The sequence below is a fragment of the Melospiza georgiana genome, unplaced genomic scaffold (genome assembly GCF_028018845.1).
Source record: "Melospiza georgiana isolate bMelGeo1 unplaced genomic scaffold, bMelGeo1.pri scaffold_29, whole genome shotgun sequence".
In the NCBI taxonomy this organism is placed as follows: Eukaryota; Metazoa; Chordata; class Aves; order Passeriformes; family Passerellidae; genus Melospiza; species Melospiza georgiana.
This window is the reverse complement of record NW_026652215.1, coordinates 6,498,744-6,512,022: the sequence shown is the minus strand read 5'-3', so window position 1 is coordinate 6,512,022 and position 13,279 is coordinate 6,498,744. Positions and strand designations below refer to the sequence as shown.

The following is a 13,279-nucleotide window of genomic DNA, read 5'->3' as shown; positions in this document are numbered from 1 at the left end:
GGCACATGGACTCCAGCAGAGGCAAACCATCAGAACAAGCCACAGAAGGCCTGCTTTCTTCTGTCAGCAACTCTCAGTGCATATCATGAGAGGCCAAGTCTGCCCTTAAGTATATTTTAATTTTTTTTCTGCTTCTGATTCTATACAATAAAAGAAATGCTCTTATCCACCCTCTTCAATTTCATTATCCCTCCTACTTCTGTGACCCAGAGAAATTGTGTAAGAAGGGAGTCTCACATTGTGTTTAGGTGAAATAAATGAATATGCAACCACTTTGTAAAAAAATTTATACTATTCTTATCACAGCAGGAATGAACAGAAATGGGCACAGCTTTATGGCTGCCCCAGCTTTGGCATGGGCCCTGGGCCTGGAGCAGGAGCAGCTCTTGAGGGCCCCAAGGCCGGGGCTCTTGTGCTGCCCTGGGCAGATGGGATGGCAGCAGGAGCTGCAGAGCTCTCAGCGCCTCAGCCCGAGGGGAGCAGGGCAGCCAGGGAGCCTCCTTTGGCCTTGGCCAAGCACCTTCCCCCATGGCTGGGGCTGAGTCCTGTGGCAGCTGCAGCTGCTGCTGTGCCCTTGCCAGGGGCTGAGGCCGTGGGGCAGTGCCCAGAGCAGCCTGGCCTGAGCAGAGGTGTGGGGCCAGAGCCGGCTGGGCTGGGCTGGGGAGAGGCCCTTGGTGCTGCCCAGAGCTCAGGGCAGCTGGCAGAGCTTGCAGGGAGCTGGGCTGGGCTCAGAGAGCCTGGCCCAGAAACCATCAGTGTCCATCTCAGCCTGGCTGAGCGTGCAGGGGCAGGACTCAGGCCAGGCTTTGTGGGGCAGGGCCAGCACCTGTGCAAGGCATTGCAAACAGGCAAGTGGCCCAGAGAGGAGGCTGCTCTGTGCCCTGGGTGGCATGGACAGAGCAGGGACGGGGCCCAGGACATTTGTCAGCGCCAGCCTCTGTGCCCATGCATTGGCAGCCCTGACTGCTGAGCCCAGCTTTGGCCTGGGCTGAGTTTGGCTGTGGCCCAGCTCCATCCTCCTGCAGGGCTCAGGGCCTGTTCCTGGCCATGGCCAGCCCTGGCTGCCTCTCTGCTGGCCCAGAGGCCCGCAGAGCCCGGGGCAGGGCTGTCTGCGCAGCCCCAGAGGAGCCAGGGGCTCTGCAGGAGCTGGCAGAGGCTGCCCAGAAGGGAGGCCATGGGGCACAGAGCCCCAAGGCTGCTGTGGGCACCATGGCACAGGGGCTGTTCCCAGCGGCAATGCTCCTGGCCTGGGCTGGGCCTGCACAGGGGCTGGGCCACCATGGCTGGGCCATCACAGGGCCACAAAGGGGCCACGCAGCCGCTGCTGGGGCTGACAGCAGGGCCAGGCACACACAAGCAATTGCTGAGCATGGCCTGAGCTGGCCAGGCCTGACTGTGCCAAAGGCAGAGCTCAGCTGCCCTTGGGGGCTGCAGGAACAGTCCAGAGCCCAAAGAGCCTCCATGGCTGTGCTGGAGACCAAGGCTGTAGGAGGGAAATGCAGGGCTGCTGCGGGATGGGGAGGACATTGAATTCCAGCACACACCTCAGCTCTCTGATGATCCCGGCACCATGCTGGGCCCTGTTTCAGACTGGAACAGAGCAGATGTTGATGGGACAGGAGCCCTGTGAGACTGTCAGGGACCTGCAGCTTGCAAGGTGCTCTGCTCTCCTTCAGGTGCTCTTGAAGAGATGCAATCCCAGCTGGGCACCTCAGGGCACAAGTGGCCCTGCCTTTTCATGGGCACACAGCTGATGTCTGTCTGGAAAGGGGCACAGCTTTTAATACCTGTTAGTTTCATCATATACAGGCAAAACTTTATCATCTGGGTCATTTGAGTACTGTTAAGAAATGGCAATGTTTTCCCACCAGGAACAGGGATTTCCTGGAAGTGTACAGATGGCAGGAGAAGAAATACTGATCTTGCTTTCTACTGGTGTCACCAGTATCCATTCTATTATATAAATCTCTCTTTTCCATTTGGGGTTTCAAGCTCTCCTTTTGAAATGGCCATGTCTGAGGACATCTCTTCACTAGACGAGCTGGATATTTATGCTTCCCATTGCTCCCAGATTTCCTCATCCAGATGCTCTCTGGTCATGCCTCTCAACTGACTGGCTTCATGCTTTGAGCTGCAGGAAGTTGCCCAATCATTCCAAAGTGCAAATAAATAGCCAACATCTTTATGGTGTTTATATCTATCACAGAACTGCCTTTTCTTATGTCTTTGTCTAAAACTGTTCCTGTACAGAAATTCCTTGGGGATGGTGGACATGTCAGATGCTGCTGGGACATCATGGAGAACTCTGTTTGCTGCAATGTTAAACTGTATACTGTTCAAATTGTGCTTTTTGGCAAGAAACCCTTCTGTGCCCCTGAATGTCACCAGTTCCTGAGCCCAAAGGACACAAACCCGATAAGTTGTGATTCCCACTGCAGGGGCTCTGCACAGGAGAGCTCTTCATCCCCTTTCATTTTTTTCCTCTCTCTGGGCATGGAGGGAGCTCCTGACTTCAGCCTGTGACTTGTGTGTGCAAAGAGCAAATCTGGGCACAATTGGGGCAGGAAGGGTTTGGGGGGACCTTGGGATCTGTGCTGGGCACAGAAGGTGTTTTCCACTGCTCTGAGACTGTCTGTTGTGGAAAGTGGATTTAATATCCAGCAGAGGAATGACTTCTACATTTGATAGAGCCATGCCTTCCCTTGGCTTTGTTGGCTGACAAGAAATGAACATCCCTCTGTGTCTCGGGCAGCTCCTTCTCCAAGGAAAGCAGGTGGGAGTTGGAGCCAAGGAGCAGAAAGCTGCAGGTGCAGCCTGGGCTGGAGGGAGCTCAGATTGGCACAAGGCTGCTCTGAGTGCCAGGGCTTGGATGGGGGAAATGGTGGGGTGGGGGTAGGGACAGAGTCTGATTGATTGTCAGCCATGAAGGGTCTTGACTTTCATATCTATTCAAACTGCATGAGGAGGTCCTTGGATTCAGTGTCAGCTGGAGATAGCAAGTATCAATAAATTGACAGGGAAAAAACTCCTAAATTTGGCCTAAGTAATCTTTTCGCACTGTCTTTTTAGATAGAATCTATTCACCTTGAAAAGACTCCTGGAATTCATCTAATTAAACACAAAAGATTTGAAAATTAAAATCAAATTATTCCCAGAGGCTTGGCTTCTTTAGGTGTTCTGAATGTTAATGAGCCCTGGGACACAGAATTCCTGCACTGACGAGCTGAAGGCTGAACAAGCCTCTGGAGCAGGAAAATTCAGCAGCAGCCTCCAAGGTGCTGAGGATGTCAGCAGCCCCCACTGAGGCCATCCCTGCCCAGAGACCGTGGGGGAATGGGCAGACAAGGAGAGCATCCCTGGGGCTGGGGCAGCACAACTCAGAGGCACCAGCGGCTCCAGCTGGGAAATGGAGTGTGGAATGTGGCTGGGAAAGCCCTGCCTGGGCTGTGCCAAGCAGGACAGACCAGCCCTGACTCCCATTCCCCAAAATCTCTCTCAAGGAGACATTTGAAAAGGAATTAGACTTGTTTGTGTCCTCTGAGTAGGATGTACTGGAGAAATACCAGCAAGAGATTTTCAGGACCCCAAAACAACAAAACAGACTTTGCTGGTAACTTCACAAAATGAGAGAAATTTTAGCAACTGGTTTAAAACGACATTCAATCAACACAGAACACTTCTTAAAGCACTGACTTGGCCCATTCAACTTCACAAACTCTAAGCTATTTGAATTTTACATTACTCAAATTTACAAAAGGACAGAAATAGAAGGAAATGACAGAAAGAGGGAAAGGCAAAAAAAATACAGAGGAGCACAAACAGAGGTACCAACTCCTGGATTCCAGCAGTGTTCAGATGGAAATTCCAAGAGGAGGTAGTGTCAAGATGTGTGCTTGCCTTGTGGTCAGCCTTCAATACCCTTGGTCTTCCTGGGCTCTTCCCCCAGGTGGGACTTGGGCTCATTTGGTCCCTCAGGAGCTGGGCTGGGGCTGCAGAGGTGGCTGTGGAGCATTGCCTGTGCTGTGCCAGGCACTGGCAGACACTGCTGGGCTGGGATAGAGGCTCTGGGGGGATTGGGATCACAGGGCAGGGCAGGGCTGGAGTTCCAGGGCAGGGGAGGGCTGGACCTGCCCCTTCCTCCCCTATTGGAATAAGATCCCAATATTACCAGGTAGATTGTGCCTGGGCTCGTCTGACCCCGGCTCCTGGGCCAAAGGCGGCAACTGTGGTGTTTCACCTCAGAGACACTTTTGGCTGGCTGGATGGTGCAGCTGAGCGCCGAAACAAGTCCAGGCTTGCAGAAACTCAGTTTGCCTCAGGTGCGAAGACTTCAGGCTAAGGTGAGGAGGAAAAGGAGACAGATTCTGCTGGAGGGTTAATATCAAGAGTTTATTCCATGGTCACAGACGTCTGAATCTTAGGTAACAGCTCCAACAGAATCCTGACCGCATGGCCTGAGTGACTTTTTAAGCTCCGGGGGGAGGGGGAGGGAAGGGACAGGTGAGCCACCAACCAGGTGGGAAGGGCAGGGTCTCAGGAAACGATGACACCCAGACAGACCAATGACCTCTGGGCACAGGGGCATCTTTTGAACCTGAGCAACCACCTTGCTGGAATGTTAAGACTGATTGACAGCCCCGCAGGGGGCGAGGGGGAAGGGGAAGAGCGATATCGCCACACCTGGGAAGGGGCTGGGAAGTTTAAAACAGGAAATTGCAACACACTGCAACACTCCCCACACATGAAATGTCTTAAGCCAAGAAACTCCTCCACTCTGTCACAATAGGGAATACTGGAGGTGAAATCCCAATTCTGGCCATGGGCACCTAGATAAGAAGGACAGTTCTTTTCCTTAGGAATGAAAGCCCCAGTTCTCAGTAAATTTCTGGTTTGATTGTTTGGATTCTGTTTGGTTTTTTTGTTGCTTTGTTTCATTGTTGTGCCTGAAGTGTCCAGTCACCAGCAGAGTGACTCTTGCCAAGGAACTTTGTGCTGCTGTCCCTTAATATTCAGTCTGGTTTTTGCTGCTCCCTTGCTGGGGATTTTTTCAGCGCTCTCAAGGCCTCGTTCATAACAGGGTGAAGGAGCCCTGGCCCAGGCTCTGGCCCTGGGGGACACGGGGACGCTACCGGGGGGTCCCTGTCCCCCTGTGCCACCCCCAGGGCCCTGGCCCCCCGTCCCCGTGTCAGGCTCTGGGGTCGATCTCGTGGAACGTCCTCTGGGGGAGGCTGCGGGGCTGGGAGCGGAGGGACCCGGGGGGACAGGGGACCCCACTGTGCACGTGCAGGTTGGACTGCTCTGGGGGGAGCTGTGAGGGGGGCCGGGGCAGAGTGACCTCCCCAGGGACATCACACAGCCCCTGTCATGTCACACATCCCCTGTGATGTCACACTGCCCCTGTGATGTCACACAGATCCCTGTGATGTCACACATCCCCTGTGATGTCACACTGCCCCTGTGATGTTCTAGAGCCAACTCTGAGACGCCACGCTATGATGTGATACAGCTGCTCTGTGATGTCACAGAAGTCTCTGTGATGTAAGAAGTCACTTTATGATTTCACAATCTCTACTGTGATGTCACAGCCTGCTCTATGATGTTACACAGCCACCCAGTGTTGTCACAGCCCACTCCCTGATGTCATAGAGCCACCTTCTATGATGGCAGGATCTGCTCTATGGCCTCACACCCTACTCTATGATGTCACTGCCAGCTCTGTGATGTAAAAACCCCCCTCAGTGATGTCACAAAACCCTCTCTGTGATGTCATACTGACACTCTGTAAGGTCACAGCACATACTTTGACCTCACTGCCAGCTCTATGACATCATGCAGCCATGATCTCACAGCCTGTTCTGTGATGTCACAAAGTCCCCTCTATGACGCTGTAGCTGCTCAGTGACCTCACACAACAAATTCTGTGATGTCACAGCCCAATCTGTGACCTCACACAGCCCACTCTGTGCTGTCACACAGCCCCTTGCTGACATCCCAGCTGCTCTGAGCCTCTGTGACACAGCCACAGAGGTGCTGCTGTGACACAGCCCCCTCTGGGCCATCCCACAGCCCCTGCCAGTGCTGAGCCCCTGTGAGCTCTGTCTGTGCCCTGCTGGTGTCCCTGAGGGGCCCTGGCAGTGCCCCAGCCCTGCTGGGCTGTGCACAGGAGCTGCTCCTGGCCAGAGCTGTCTCTCTGCAGCGCTGCCCTTGCCAGGAGCTGCCTCTGGGCCAGGAGCCCGGCCCAGCTCAGCAGCACAGACACAGCACAGGAACTTTAATTAGCCTCTGGGGCTTTGGTGCTCTTTGCATCAGACTCAGTCCCTCAAAGTGTGCTCCAAAAACCTTCTCAGGGACTCAAAAAGAGGGTGAAACACTGAAGTTTCTCATACTTTAAATAGATCCATCTGAGAGACAGGACTGAGAAAATGTCCCCAGGTTCCAGGTAGAGCAGAACACTGGTGGCAGTGATGACAGCAGGGGACAAGCAAGGGAAAGGTGTCTCTGCTGCTGAGCAAACCTTCGCCTCTGTCCCTGCAGGCTGTTGGCATCCCCGGCTGGCCCACCTGGCTGGGACCTTCCTTTGCTGACAGCTCTGCCTCCTGCCTGCCTCTGCCTGCCCACACAAAGCCTTGGGATGCTCCAGGCTCCTGCTGGGGACGTGCTGCACCACAGCCCTGCTCTGACAAGGAAATTCCTTTCTGCTGGTGTTCAGTCTGGACCTCCCAAGCTGCACTTGGTGTTATTAGGTCTTCTTCAGTCTTATTCCTACTATGAAGAAAAGCTCCAGCCTCTCTGAAACCACCCATCCATCCCTCCCAGGCTATTCCCTTTCAGTCCTCAGTCTCTACACCACTGACCACAGAGGCCGCAGACTCTCCCTGCTGGTTTTGTGATGAGGCCTCCAAACCCCATTCTGGGAGATTTTTGAGTCCTCGCCAAGGTCTGTGAAAAGGTAAAAATAGCATTCGAAGTTATTTTCTCCTAAATCCTACTGTGACAGAAAATGGGTCAGTATCTTTAAACTGAATGGGGACAAAATAACATTTGTTAGAAGGAGGAAATATTTTACAATTAAGAAAGTGGCAGGAAACTGCAGCTGTTTTTCCAGAGAACTGGATTCCCCATCCCTGGAATTGTCCAAGAGCAGGAGCTTTGTGCAACCTCTCCCATTGAAACCCGCTCATGCCCAGTGACAGAATTCCTGCATTGTGGGTTCTCTGATTTGCTGGGTGCCCTCACAAGGCTTCTGGCCAGAATGTCTGCTGAGGGCAGCCAGGCTGCTGCTGGGGCAGTGACCTCACAGCCATCACCATGGCAGCCCTGTCCCCTGGGCCTGGCTCTGCCCCTTCCTCTGCCCCTGCCTTGGCTCTGCTGGCATGAAGAGTTTTGTCATTAATATCTTGTCCCCAAGGTGCTGGGGCCAATGGCTTCCCAGTCAGGCTCCTGGAGCAGAAGTGGCTTTTCAAGCCCAGCCAGGAATGAGCCCTGAGGCAGCAGCTCTGCAGTGGTGGCCACCAGGTCGGGCTGCCAAGGGAGGCTTCTGGCCATGGCCTGCAAGCAGCTGCTGCTGCCAAGGTGCCTTTGGTGCCTCAGGCTCTCCCTGGCACAGCTCCCAGGACGGCACTCTGCCCTTGTGCCCGAGCCCTTCCCTGTGCTGGGGCTGGCCTGGGGCTTTTCCTGCAGCGGGACCTGCCCTGCTGATGGCACAGGAAAGGCAGTTCCTGCTGGAGCAGGAGGCTCTGCCTGCAATGGGCTCCAACAACTCCAGCAAGGTCCTGTTTGCAAAGCCCCCAGTAAGCAATGAAGGAGGGCAGTCACACTGCTTTGGGGGTGAATAATGCTGAAACCGGCCTGACTCCTCCATCTCAAAGTTCAACATCCTCAGAGGGAGCTGAAGCTGTGGCAGAGCTGGAAAAATCCCCAGAGAAAGGAACAACCAAGTGACACCACTGAGAGCTTCTGCAGAACTGCTGAGCTGGCCCAGGCTGGGCACATCTGACTGACAGGGCAGCACCTCAGATGAGAAAAGCCCCATCCCAAATTTTAATGGCAGCATCTCCTGACATTTCCCTTCTTGAGTGGTGTGGGGATTCCTCCCAGTGGTGGGGACACCCTGAAGGTCACTGCTCCAGGCTGAGCCAAAGGGAATTGCCCATGGTCATTGGTCTGGGGGAGTGACATAAATCTCTGCTTAATTACAGATTTTCCTTAATACAGTTGCTTTGAAATAATTTCCTAGTGCTCTGTATAATATATTTTACGTCTCTTGCATCCTGGCATGAATATTTCTGATTAAGGAAATTTTGTCTAATCATTACCATAATAGAGAAAATATATTTATATAAATATATCTGCCCATGACAGGAACCCTGTGAGTGTCTGGGACATCCCGGCTCTTTGGCAGCCTGGGGACTCCTGGGATGTCACCGTGGAGCCCCCACGAGTGCCTGTGACAGATCGGTGCCTTTGCAGCACAAGGTCCCCTGGGATGTCACCATGGAATGGCTGAGACTGCCTCTGACCACAGGGCTCTTTACCATCCCCAGAAAGCCCTGGGAAGTCTCCATGGAGCCCCTGTCTGTGCCTGTGACATTCCAGCTCTGGAACAGCCTGGAGACTCTTGGAAAGTCCCCATGGAACCCCTCTGAGAGCCTGTGACAAGTCTAATCCTTAGCAGGCAACCATCACCAGGACCCTGTTGCTATGGTCAGTTTCCATGGCAACCATCACCAGCCCCCTGTTGCTATGCTCAGTCCCTCGGCAGCTCCATGGAGACTCCATGCCGGAGTGGTTGCCATGGACACCAGCTCAGGCCTGCAGCCACAGCCCGTTGCCATGGCAACCACTGGCAGCCCCATCCCCAGGCTCATGGGATCCCAGAACCACAGAATTGGCTGATCTGGGAGGGACCCATCAGGATCCTCCAGTCCAACTGCTGGCCCTGCCCAGAACACCCCAACAATGCCAGCCTGGGCCTGGCAGCGCTGTCCAAACGCTGCTGCAGCTCAGAGAGCCCTGGAGCTGGGACCCTTCCCTGGGGAGCCTGGGCAGGGCCCCAGCAGCCTCTGGGCAAAAACCTTTCCCTGACATCCAACCTGAGCCTGCCCCGACTCAGCTGCAGCCGTTCCCTCCACTCCTGTCCCTGGGCACCAGAGGGAAGAGGTTCCCACAGCCCCAGCCAGGGACCCACTCCCAAGGCTGTTGCCATGGCCACCAGGGCTGGGACCAGCTGGGATGCTCGGTTTCCAGGGGCCGGGGTTCAGGAATGGGATTCCACAATTTCCTGCTCCTGCTAAAACTGCGCTGCCCTCGCTGCCCTCCCGCCTCCCATGGAAAGCACAAAAGGCAAAGATCACAGGCTGGGATAAGAACAAATTATTGGGAACACCAACGAGATAAGAAACATACAGAACAGAAACAATATTGATAAGAGAAGGGATAAATAAAACTGTTTACAGGGAAATCTAAAACACAACTTACTGGGTCTCCCTGGCCACAATTTCCCCCTTCCTGGAAAGGACACTCCTCTCCTCAGGGAAAGAGACATACAGAGAGTCCCCTTCCCGTCCCTGGCAATAACCTGAGGTTGTAGTGAATGTAATGACAGGGCCATGGCCAGACCCTCATGTTCTTCAATCCCACATCATGTCAAGGGCAGGGGCAGGACGACAGGCAGGTGTCTTCCCAGCATGGATCACAGGGAAAATGGATCACAAGGGCTCTTCTCAATGTGGGTTCTCCCATGGGTAATGAAGATAGAGCAGTGCATGAAGCTGTTCCTGCAGCTGGGGCATTTGCAGGGCCTCCCTTACTGGTGGCTCTGTTGGTGTCTTGTCAAGTGAGAGCTCTGGGTGAAGCTCTTCCCACACTGGGGACACTCGAAGTGCCTCTCCCCAGTGTGGATGCGCCGGTGCCTGATGAGGGTGAAGTTGTGCTTGAAGCCCTTCCCACAGTCAGGACAGCAAAATGGCCTCTCATCAGCGTGAATCCGCTCATGCAGGAGGAGATGGGAGCTGGTGTGAAACCTCTTCCCACATGTGGCGCACTGGTAGGGCCCTTCCCCGGTGTGGATGCGCTAGTGCCTGATGAGGTGGGAGCTGTGGTTGAAGCCCTTCCCACAGTCAGGACAGCAGAAGGGCCTCTCCTCCGAGTGAATCTGTGGGTGCTGGAGGAGCCTGGAGCTGGTGTGAAACCTCTGCTGACACTGGGGACACTCATAGGGCCTCTCCCCAGTGTGGATGCCTTGGTGAGTCACAAGGGTGGATCTGCAGCTGAAGCCCTTCCCACATTCCCCACACTCGTAGGCCCATTCCCCGGTGTGGATCATGTGGTGGCTGACCAGGTGCTTGCTCTGTTTGAAGCTCTTCCCACACTGCAAGCACTTGTGGGGCTTCTCCCCATCACGAAGCTGCTCATGAACCACCATCTCTGAGTTCTGCCTAAAGCTCTGTCCCCCTTCCTAGCTCTGGGTGGTTCTTTCTTCCTCAGAGAATCCTGGGCTGGCTTTGGAGCCCCTCCTCCTGTGGGATCTCTGTGGTATTTCCTCCATGTTGGATTCTTCTGCACTAGAGTAGTTTAAAACGGCCTCTTTCACAAGGTTCTGATGTGGAGATTTTTCCTCCCTGGTCTCCATCCTCAGCTCCTTACCTGGGGAAGGAAGGAGAAAGAGAGGATGGGATTTGCCTCCATGCCAGAGGGAAGGGGAAGGAGATCCCCCCAGTGCATCACTGGCAGGATGGCATTGGCACCAGGGTTGTCCTGCAGCTGGGGGCTGTGCTGGGCTGGGAGATGGAGCAGGAGAGAGGGGGAAAGGGGCACTGACTTCCTCCTCACCTGCCTGGGTGTCCCAGGGCATCTTCCTCTTCCTTGCAGCATTCTCCTCCATCAGGTAGAAGTTTGGGAATGGTAAATTTTGTTTTGGGAGGAAAACAAGGGATGAGCACATTAAGTTTTGTACTGGTTTGACAGCAAACATGAGGGAAAGTCTAAGTCAGAATTACAATTTAATAAGAAAATTAGAACCAGGGCAATGATACAGAAACACTGCCTTAAACTGACAGAGTCAGGATATAACCTGACACCCTGTTGGTCAAGGTGGTGGTAGCAGTCCCATTAAATGGTGGGTGCAGTCCTGTTGGAGTGATGAACGTGATTTTGTCAAAGCAGTGATTCTGCAGAAGAGTCTGGTCTTCCTCTGAAGGTCCAGTGGTGGTAATGGAGCTCTTGTCCTCTGGGAATCCAGCAGGTAAGCTGCTCCTGGCGTTGCAAGGCTCAGCTTATATCCAGATAGGAATGCTTGATTCCTCCCCCTGGGCGGAGCATCCCACAATGGGATGATGGAATTTTATCAGTCCTGCAGTGACACTCAATGGCCCATTCACGGAAGATATCTCCCCTGGAGGTCATTATCAGGGGTGAGTCATGGAAGAGATAAAGAACACTGCCCTGCCTTTTTATAACAGTTGCTGAAGGTGGGGATTGAAAACATGCATTTGGTTACATTTTACATTGCACTCTGAAACAGTGGGGTAATCGCTGCTCAGGGGGTGAACACTACCCCTCTTACCCAAACTGGCTCAGGTGTAAAACCCCTACCATGGGATGGCAACACACACACAGGGGACAATGTCACACTTGCCCTGCTCCAGGGGAGGTCTCTGTCCCTGTCACTCCCTCTCTCTCCCTCCCTTTTCTCTTTTTTTGATCTCTCTCTCTACCTCACATTTACTGTTTAATAAAATCTACTTTGGATTTGGTCTCGTTAGAACCTTAATTGGGGCAGAGGCATCTCTCTACCATTTTCTTAACCATATTGCAACAATATTTTGGCACAGTGAGTTCAGGCACTGTTCTTTGACCCCAAGTGCCTTTGACAACAGCATGGTTCCCTCCACTGAGGAGGTCGTTGTTCTTTCTGAAAGAACTCTGGGAAACATGGACACAGCTTCCTTTGAGCGACTCATGGGAGAACTGATGAGGAAAATGGCCATTGTGGGTGGCCAGTGTAAAGTAAATGTTTTGTTGTCCTTCCGGAACAGTTTGTTAAAATCACTGGAGGAAAGGGAGCAAATGTTACCAGAGAGACTGACAAGGTTCATTCACACTGCGGTGAGGAACACAAGGCTGCTGGAAGTCCTATAAGATGCTCAGCCCAAGTTGCTAAATTCCCAAATAACTCCGGCCAGGGGTCTCTGGGAGGATTTTTTTGGAGAGTGTTCAGAGCTGGCAGATCTCTTGAGCCCCGGATATCTCCGGGCTCCCTAAGAGGAGCTTTTTCAGGGGCAGAGGACCTGTGATCACCCCTCGGGAAGGTCCCGGGGGTTCCAAATAGGGATGGCCCGGTACCGATGGGACGGGACATTGATTTTGGGGATCCCCGTGAGAGCCGGGGCTGTGGAACGGGGGACGCCTGGGGTGGGGAGAGGGGAAGGGGCGATACCGGAGCTGGGGGACCCCCAACAGCCCGGAGATGAGGCGGGGACGGGACCCCCTGACCCTGACAGGGGCGTGTCCTGGGGTGGCTTCATGGTGCTCGTACTCCATCGGTCTGTTTAGCCCAGAAATGAGTTCTGCACCTTTAAGGCTGGTTCTGAGAGCGAAGGGGAGGAAGAAGAAGCTGCAGTTTGTTTTCAGAAACTGCACTCACTCCTCTACATTCCATCTGCTGGATGGAGAGACAGCAGGACAGAGCTGTCCTTTGCTTTTAGTTAGTTTTTAGGTCTCTGAGGCAGAGAAGTTCCCTGGACTGTGGGTTTTCTTTTTCTTTGGAGCTGTTTAAATCTGCTCTGGACTGAACACCCAGAGAGCACTGGCAGCTTGCACCTTTGGCCCACCTGGCCGGGCCTGGGCTGTGGCATTTCCAGTGCTGGAGGGCTGATAAGAGACTGATAAGAGACTGATAAGAGACTGATAAGAGGCTGAGTGAGCCAAGCTACAGACCATGTAGACTTTATGAGTTTCTCATCTCTTTTGGAGTAGCAGGAGGTAGTATTGCTTAATATTGTTCAAATTTTTTGCTGGTGAATGCTTTGCCTGTTAAATAAAGGGTTTTTTTAACTATTATCCGAGAATTTTCCCAAACTGGCCGAGGGTTGGGCTGCTGAATCTGCATTGTAGAGGAAACTCCTTTTGGAGATTTTCAACCAAATTTGCCCTAAACCAGGACAGGGTGGTGGAAAGAAGGGGGAACCCCAAGTGGCTGGATTGAGGGGAGGCTGGAGAGGGGGACCCTGGGACTCCAAAAACTCCCAAAATCCAAAAGCAGGACCCTGGGGAGGGGGGA

At 53.5% G+C, this 13,279-nt stretch overlaps 1 pseudogene; it reads right to left on the bottom strand.

Moving 5' to 3' along the window:
* LOC131096410 (zinc finger protein 208-like) overlaps nt 1-10,423 on the bottom strand; it is a 1,316,393-nt pseudogene extending 1,305,970 nt beyond the window's left edge.
* Nucleotides 10,424-13,279: the final 2,856 nt, after the last annotated feature.